The sequence below is a fragment of the Onychomys torridus genome, chromosome 1, assembly GCF_903995425.1.
Source record: "Onychomys torridus chromosome 1, mOncTor1.1, whole genome shotgun sequence".
Classification (NCBI taxonomy): domain Eukaryota; kingdom Metazoa; phylum Chordata; class Mammalia; order Rodentia; family Cricetidae; genus Onychomys; species Onychomys torridus.
The window spans coordinates 78,999,835-79,009,372 of NC_050443.1; positions in this window are offsets into that span (position 1 = coordinate 78,999,835).

Consider the following 9,538-nt stretch of genomic DNA (forward strand, 5'->3'; position numbering starts at 1 on the left):
GGATCAAAACATAGTTGAAGCCAAGTTTTTAGTTTTGTTTTTTTTAATTAAAAGCATGTTTCCAGTTTGGCATTCTGATTTTACAAATATTGGTTGAGAAAAAATATTGAGCACCAATAAAACTTGACACTGTACTAAGGCATGTAAGGAAAATAAATCTGGTTGCTACTCTAGAGGCTTAGAATTATCACATAGTAATATTACTTTATGCCATATTACATTGCATTATTTAGCTTTTATACTTATATACTTCCCATAAATATACAAATGATGGACCAAATACTAAATTTGTTAGACATTTTTTGTTTTGTTTTTCTGAGATAGGGTCTTACTGTAAGGTTCTGGCTGGCCTGAAACTCACTATGTAGACAAATTGGCTTCAAACTCACAGGGGCATACACTACCACGCCCAGCTTCTGAACTGCTTAGCATATAGTCAGTCCTGTTCTAGTCACTCAGAAGATACCTCTGAATGAAACAGACAAAACCTGTCTTGGCAAAGCTAATGTTCATATGAAAATAGCGATCACTAAAGAATACCAGATTGGATTTCGTCTTCTGTAAAGCAGTTCCTGACCACCGCGAATGCCATTCATCCTTCTTGTGACGTCCCATTTCTCAGCATGCAGCCCTAATGTTACCTCTTTGAAATCCTCCTTGATCCTTCCTTTTTCCTTCCATGCAGACCAAGTACTCCTGCAGCATTTTGTTTATGCCTCTGCTTAGTCAGGGGTAGCATTTATTAAAAGTCTTCCTTTTGTAGGCCACACCCTGTTTGAGATGCTGGAGATGAAGAGATTACTAGGACCTAGGTTTGCTTTTGGAGGGCCTCAGCCTTAGCCTGAGGTTGGTGTGGCAGAGAACAGTGAGAAAACCAGACCATTCTACTACGGTGTGATAGAGTACCTCCACTAAGAAATAGGTCCTGCTGGGCGGCGGTGGTGCATGCCTTTAATCCCAGCACTTGGGAGGCAGAGGCAGGCAGATCTCTGTGAGTTCAAGGCCAGCCTGGTCTACGAAGCGAGTTCCAGGAAAGGCACCAAAGCTGCACAGAGAAACCCTGTCTTGAAAAAAGAAGAAGAAGAAGAAAGAGGAGGAGGAGGAGGAGGAGGAGGAGGAGGAGGAGGAGGAGGAGAAGAAGAAGAAGAAGAAGAAGAAGAAGAAGAAGAAGGAAAGGAAGGAAGGAAGGAAAGAAAGAGAGAGAGAGAGAGAGAAAGGCCTGGAGAGATGGCTCAGTGGTTAAGAGCACAGGCTGCTTTTCCAAAGGACCCAAGTTCAATTCCCAGCACCCACATGGCAACTGAAAACTGTGTGACTCCAGTTCCAGGGGACCCAACACCCTTACACAAATATACATGTAGGCAAAAAAGAGGAGGAAGGAAGGAAGGAAGGAAGGAAGGAAGGAAGGAAGGAAGGAAGGAAGAAGGAAGGAAAAATTAGGTCCTTGCCAGGAGGTGCCTTTAATTCTAGCACTCAGGAGGCAGAGTCAGGCAGATCTCCGTGAGTTTAAGGCCAACCTGGTCTACCGAGCTAGTACCAGGACAGCCAGAGCTACACAGAGAAAAAATAAAGAAAAAAAAAAAAAAAAAAAAACAAGAAGAAAATGGGTTGGAGGGTTGGAGAGATGGCTCAGCAGTTAAGAGCACTTGCTATTCTTGCAGAGGATTCCAGTTCAGTTCCCAGCATCCACACAAAGGCTCACAAACATCTCTAATTCCAGCTCCAGGGGACCCAGTGCCTTCTTTTGTCTTCTATGGGCATTGGGTACACATGCATACGGGTAGGCAAAACACTCAGACACATAAATTAAAAAGAAATAAATGTTAAAAAGAAATAAAGCGGGCCTAACATAGGTCAATCTGGGAATAGGGAGGTACCGGAGAGGTCACTGCATGAATCCAGAAAGACAGACATGTGATAGGCCAAAGGGACGGAGGAAGCAAACATATGAAAATAAGGAACATCAGTGCCTGTGTGGGGTATGGGAGTGATACAGGTACACGGGCAGGAAAGAGACACACCGACAAAAGATACGTGTTTGTTGGAGCTGGGGGTCCTGAAGTCAGCTTGACCTTAGCTTTCAAGTTTAAGAGAGAGTTCAGAGGTAGCTGAAGTTTCCCCTCAAGTCCGGACCTTGGTCTTTCATTTTTCCAGCATAAAGATAAGTTCATGCTTCTATTAGGGTTACATTCTAGAAACATAACCAAGGAGCTGTGTTACTTCTTGTCCCTTTAGTTGTAAATCAATACCTTCTCACCTATTATTATTCCTCATGCTGAATTGGAATTTGTATAATCATTTATGTCCTGTCTAATGTTTGAGTTTGATTTATTCTTTGTGTTAAATGCATGGCATTTATTTTTCCCAGACTGGGTCTTATCTTTCTACTTTGTCTTTGCTATTTTCATTCTGCCAAAATGTATTTTATTTAAATGATCCTATAAATGTCCCTTCCTTTCCCATCTATGCTTTTGGTAGCCTGCTTAAACAACCCGACTGTGTTCTACTGATAAACGTGGTTCTTAAAATCCTACATCCATGTCTTTGTTTCTGTGACTTTTGTGTGTGTACATATGTGATACTCAGGGTCTTGAGCATACTATCTACATTCTGTAGATGTAACCGGCTTGTTAAATAAGAAACACAGAGCCAATTGCAGAGTTAAAAGCCAAGAGGTCAGAGCAATAGCTGAGAGCTGAAAACCTTAGCCTTCACTGCTACTCTGTCTTTCCTCTCTGCAGGAGACCTACTTCCTGTGTCCTGCCTTTTATATAGACTTTCTGTTCTGCCTTCTCATTGGTTATAAACCCAGCCACATGACCTCCTCGTCACTGCCTGTCTGTACAGACCTCCAGGTCTTCTATGGTTGGTATTGAGATTAAAGACATGTGTCGCCATGCTGGCTGTATCCTTGAACACACAGAGATCCTGCCTAGCTCTGCCTCCCAAGTGCTGGGATTAAAGGCGTGCACCACCACCGCCCAGCTTCTGCTATGGCTTGCTCTGACCCCAAGGCAACTTTATTAATATACAAATAAAATCACATTTCAGTACAAATAAAATATCACCACAACATTCCCAGCCCCTTTTATCTTCTCTTTATAGTTTTATCCATCTATTTCTTGGAATCATTTCCATCCTATTATCCCCACACCACCACCACCCCTACACACAGACCCTTCATACAAGGCACATTTGGGAGCATAAGGCTCCAAATATCCAAAATGTAGGATATAATTAATAAGGTTCAAGACTTCTTAATGACAGGCTAAGAAAATTTACGATCTCTCTTTTGCAGGTAAAGAAACAGGTAAAGAAACAAAAACAAAAGGGAGGCAAAGAATCATTCCCAAGGTCAAAGATCAGGTAAGTACTATATAGACATGAAACTGGGCCCTGATGTTCTGGTGAATTTCCAGATCCTTCTCTAGCAGCTGACATCTCTAGCCTTTTCCAGACACTGGTTTCCTCATGCGCTTCCTCGTTCACTTGTCTAGCTGATGGATTGGTTGATCACCAGAGAGCTGTTCTGAAAAACAAACTAACCGATTTTGTACCTAGCCACCTGCCCTTTCTTAGAGAGCTCTAGCTCCGTGCTAGGTGTCAGGGTCTTCTCATCTGGCTTTCTGTTGCTGTAATAAAACACTCACAAAAAGCCGCTTGGGGAAAATTTGTCTTCCGTGTCCTGATCTGTGAGGGAAGTTTTTCAGTAAGGGAAGCCAAGGCAGGAACTGAAGCAGAGACCCTGGAGGAACGCTGCTCACCAGCTTGCTTTCTTACACAACCCAGGACCACCTTTCTACTGCGACCTGGGCCTTCCCACATCAATCATTAATCCACAAAACATGCCACAGGCTTGCCCAGAGGCCACTCTGATAGTGGCGTTTTCTCAGCTGATGTTCACACTTCCTCGATGACACTAACCCTAGTTTGTATCAGTTGACAAAAAACAAACAAAATGAAACTAGCCAGAGAATGGATGTGTGTAAATGAAACCAGTGTACTCAAGGCGCCTATTATGTCGCGCGTGCAAAGTAGCTACTGTGCGGATGCTGATGTTGAGAACTCACCAGGTGCGAAGTGCCACAACATAGGATGGGATTCAAAGTACCGCACGATAGCCGTTCGAGCCATGTCAGAGTGAGGACTCCCGCACACAGCTGTGAGCAAAGCATTCAACGCCTTTCCTGTATAGGGTAGTGGCGTGCGTAGGAGTAAGTCAAAAGAACAGCTAAAAAAGTGCGGAGCACCCGCCGTTCAGTATGGCCTTCATGTACCAGGTTTAGACTCCGAACTTCGAGAATCCTGCGTAGGGGCTTCCCCCCGTACTTATCACCTTCGTGTGAACAAATCTGTTCCTAACTCTCGTCAGCCTAAGCATAGGATTCCAGAACGGAAGACTAAATTTTTGGCGCCCATAGACGCGTGTGATTTAAAGTTGCTGACAGTTACGTTTTATCATTATTACTTTAACGCAAACTCAGCGCGTGATACCAGCAACCCTCGAGACCGGGGACCCATATAAGCAAGAGACTCAACCTAAAAGCTCGGAGGCTAATTAACACGCCTCTTCTGAAGAAAGGGCAGGGTGGGCCCTCAAAGGGGTTAATACTCCTTATAAATACAATCTCGGAAGTCTCCTAGGTTTTGCGGGTTTTGGGTTCCATGCAACAACTCCCTACTGTTTGTTGTGTGATCAGTCCCAATTCTTTCAATGTCGAGCCTATGGACAAGATCCCCACGGTATGTGAGAGTGACCCGGAAAAGAGGGCCGACTGAAATTGACGTGAATAGCGCGAGTGGCGTGGAAAATGGTTCTCCCCACAGTTAGGAGGTTCGAATGTTCAAGACCCTGCTTTGAGAGAGAAGTAGTGTAGTCGTTGGTTGAAATTGCGATCAAGAGTGATACATTCAGTAAGTGGACACCGGTATACCAAAAGCCCTTTACGTGTCTGAAACCATATTTATTTTATAGTAGAACGGTTAGTACACCTGAGTAAGGTCTCTGAATATGACACATTATCCGGGCAGATTGATCTTTGCCTCCCTTTTGAGTTCCCTGTGCCCTAACAGCACTATACTCTGTGTTTTCCCTCATCTTAGAACACGCTCAAAGAGAGATTCAGTAAGAGGGCTTTTGTGAGGAATTTTCTTAGCCTGTTCATTAAGAAGTTCGTGAACCTTATTAATTTATATCCTACATTTGGATATGTGTTGAGGCGTACTGTCGTGTCAAACCGAAATTGGCTCCATGTGGGTTAGACATCTTATTTGCATGTACTCACTTTTAATCTCCTACTGCTGTTTCGTTTCACGGTTCTTACACAGTTCTCTAAGGCACAGAAGTTTTAGCTTCGTCTTGCTTGCTGGGGGTAAAACTGAAGTACTTCCCAGAGGAGGTAAATATGAGATTGCCCGTACACCCAGTCCAGCTTTTGTAGTAAAACTAGGGGCCCAAAGTTAAGCTACACTTTGATCCCAAACTGCCCTCCTCCTTCCGCCCCTCTTCCGCCTCTCCTGCTTGTAGCTCCCAGGAAGCCCCTTCCCAGCACTGCGCGAAACATTGATTCTCGGCCAGCTCTCCTCACGTTCTCCCGTCTTTTTATGTCACTTCTCCCCACCAAGTCCGCTCCAACACCTCAGACTCACAGTCTTGCTGTAGTACGGAACTCCCCGTGTCCCTCTATGGCCAGGGGTGCGGGGAGAGTTCTTCATTAACCTGGAAGCTTGCCTCACATAAGGGCAGATGGGAAATGATTACCTTAAGGATAATTAGAGTAATTTGCTACGAGATCTTTAGTTAATCATGAAAACATAATTCAAATCTAGGAGGAGTATGATACAACAATTTAGGAAACGTCGGATGCTGCTTTTGGGGAGGAGTGGGCTTTTACTGAGAATTACATGGATGAGATCAACTGGGTTGATGGGGTAAAAATGCTGTAGCAACACTAAGCACTTAGCGGACAAAAACCTGGGAGATTGAAATCAGTTTTGGTTTTTTCCATTAATATATAGTTCTATGCTTGAAGAGAATTTGTGGATATGCCTTCATGGACATAGTCTGATTGGCCTGGAAAGAATCGGTTAATTAATAAAGTGCGGCTCATAGTTATCCAGGAAGGACCTTGGGGGAATGGCCAGGGTTACAGCCCAGCAAGCGGCCCCTAGCAGAAGCTCAGCGTGGCCCGAGGACATCGTGTGGCCTGGTGGAGTTTTGAGGCGACTCGCTGCGGTTTTACACCTATCCACGGGCCACCTAGTGTCTCCCAAAAAAGCAACATGCAGCTAAGCAGAGACCTAAACCAGAAATTGGGCATGTATCTCTGGGCTCCGATGTCGACAGGATACTAGTCCTTACGAGGGGTCCCCGGTCAGAAAAGAGTCGATTGGGTGAGCACAGTCGGTTCTTTAATTAGTCTCGAATGATACCCAAGGTCCATAGGAAGACCTGGGATGGTCTGCTACAGACAGGCAAGTTGGGTGAAAACCGAAAACCATTGTGAGAAGTGAGCAGGCTGCCGAGGTCATTGTTAGGGAACACTTGAGTGAAACTGGAGAGTTCTGCCTTACCAAATGATCCTCCAACCAATGGAATGAGACTAGATAGGGCCCAAGAAAAGGAAGCCACTGAAGGACCAGTGCCCAGTGGAGCCCATATGACAAGGACAGCGATAGGGTGACCCACGACATGGTTACCGAGGTGACAAAGGCTACCTCTGGAACATGCTGAGTGAGAAAAGACAGAGTTAGCAGCTGAAGGCTAAGGGTTCTTTTCAGCTGCCAGCTATTGCTCTGACCTTCTTTGTGGCTTTTTGTAATTTGCTTCTAAGGCAGTAAGTATATTGAGTTGTCTTTTCTGGTTTTTGTTTTCCTGGTTTTGGTTTTCATAATACTCATGAAAACCCCACATAAGATAGCCCAACGGGGCTACAAGTTCTGTCTAACTCAGAAGTTTCACCGAAAATGGATTAGTGTGAGAGTGTTGTTGTCCTGCACAAGACCAATTGTTTCCAACAGTGAGCTAGATCAATCAGTATTTACGCCTTACCCTGAGGCCAATAAAAGTTTCAACCAGCATTATCATACCAAAAAAGCAAGACAGATAAAACTCACATTAAAAAATAGGAAAAAAAAAGCGAAGAGATCAGGCAAAATTGCACTGAGATTCTGCTTTGAGCTGCTTGAGTGGGAGGTTTAACGGAGATACAGGAGCTGCTCCTGCTCCTCCTCGAATTCGAGACACGTCTGCTACAGCAGTACGTAATACACCTCCACCCTTCCTACGGTCTCTCTGGCATCCAGCCTCTCTCACCCACTCCACTGCGCCACCGTTACCCAACTCCCTGTTAAGAATACATAGGATTTGCCAAATGCTGGACGACCTCATAGGGTAGGTTTATGCAAGGTTTGACATCAGAAATGCTACCAAAAGCATTCGTGATGAAGCGAGGAAGAAAATGTGAATTAAGAGACATGAAACCCCAGATGAAATGATTTTTATAGGATCATTTAAAAAAAAATACATTTTGGCAGAATGAAAATAGCAAGACAAAGTAGAAAATTTAAAGGACCCAGTCTTGGGGAAAAATAACATGCCATGCATGGTAACAAAAAGAATAAATCAAAACTCAAACATAGACAGGCATTAAATTGATTATACAAATTCCAATTCAGCATGAGGAATAATAATAGTGTTGAGAAGGTATTGATTTACAACTAAAGACAAGAATGAGTGAGTAACACAGCTCCTTGGTTATTGTTCTAGGAGTAGTTGTGTATCCCTAATAGGAAGCATGAACTTATTCTTTTATGCTGGAAAAAGGTGAAAGACCAAGCCGGACTGTTGGTGATGGGGGTGAGTATCGTTGTTTGTCAGTCGTGATCCTCTGATGCGTGTCTTCTCTATGGAATTAGCTTGAAAGAGCCGTCTCAAAAGGGTCAAGCTGACTGTTCTCAGGACCCCTCCTAAGCTCCAACCAATACGACGTTCTGTGTCTTTTTGTCATGGCAGTCAGCTCATTTGTCATGCTTTCCTGCAACTCTTGCAACTCCCTTAACTTCCTTGTTTTCTCTGGTAACAGGGTCATACATTTACACTGTTAATTAGGGGTGTGTTTCTCTTTTTCCTTTCGAAGAATTATTCTGAGCCCAGCCCCTAGCTAAACCATAGATTTAACCTCTTCAAATACAATCCACAATCCAACGCTCCCAGAACCCGGGCTCAGACTGCACTTCCCTCAGAACCTCCTTATTCCCAATCGCTCTCCAATATGTCCTTTGCTGTCTCCTCTCGCGTCCCTTTATACGCAGTGCCCTTATCACATGGTCTGTCTTTCTTGATCATGCAGTGGTGGACCTTCTCCTTGTACATACATTTCTGTCTGTATACGTTCATGCACATACATATCCAGCCAACAGGAAGTGAAAGATTATTTCGCTTATCTGTTGTTCTTTTTATTCCTCTACCTCCCTATTTCCCAGATTGTGAGTCCTATGTTTAGGGCGGTTGTAGAGAGATGGGCCCCCGCCTAATTTTCAGTCTTTTAATATTTTAGATGCGAAAATTTCTTCTCCTTTTTTTAACTTTAGTCTGAGGAAACCTTCCTGTGAGAGTTGTAAGTCCCTTCTTGACTTCGCCGATCTCTGGCCTCCCCTCCAATACCCGTGGATGAAAACTCCCATTCGCGGCGCTTGGTAGCCCAATGCTGGCGCGCAATACCCTTAGTCGCACCTAACAAGAACTGACTCCCGCTCCCGAGAGAGCGGTCCTGGGTGAAGTGCCCCTCTGTGCGTGCTATCATCGCTATTGCCCTACCTTTGCTTGAAACCTGGTCTTCCTGCACGTCCTCTCCTCTCGATTGCTGGGGATGATCTAGATCGAGCGTGGTATCTTCTCTTCTCGGCTCATCATGGTAAATGCACGCAAAGTTTGGGTCATTCACAGCTAACTGGCTCCAATGTGTGCCAGCGCAAGCTCGCCTGGATTTCTTCCTTCTCCCGCAAAGCACCCCATCCTCGTCACACGACATCCATATTTTTTCCTACTTGTTCTTTCTCAACTTGATGTTGATTAACAGTTTCCATAGAAGAGGCCCGCCCACTGTCTGCATTTCACAGAGGGAGAAGCTGAGGCAGCGTGGTGAAATGTTAAATAACTTAAGTGTCCAAAGCTTTGTAGTGACTGCCCTCCACAGCTGGGACTGGAGCAAAAGCCTTGCCTCTGTACACTGTGTGAGCCAGAGAGTACATCCCTTGACAGTCCCCACCTCTCTCTCCGTCAAGTTTCTTCTGTGCCCTGGTTGCTGGTGCTGCTTCACTTCTGGTACTTGGGCTCACTGTTTAGCCTTTGTGGCTCTCCCTTTCATGGCCTCAACGGTCGTTCGCTGACCTCCCTTCCTCCACTCCTCCATTCCTCCGTATTTAGTTCTGCCCGTCCCTGGATGCTGACTGTTACTTCCTCAAAGGTCTTGTTTATTTAGTGGGATCCATCCTGTCCCTCCTGGACGTTCTCCATGTCTCACTCCCCTCCCTACGG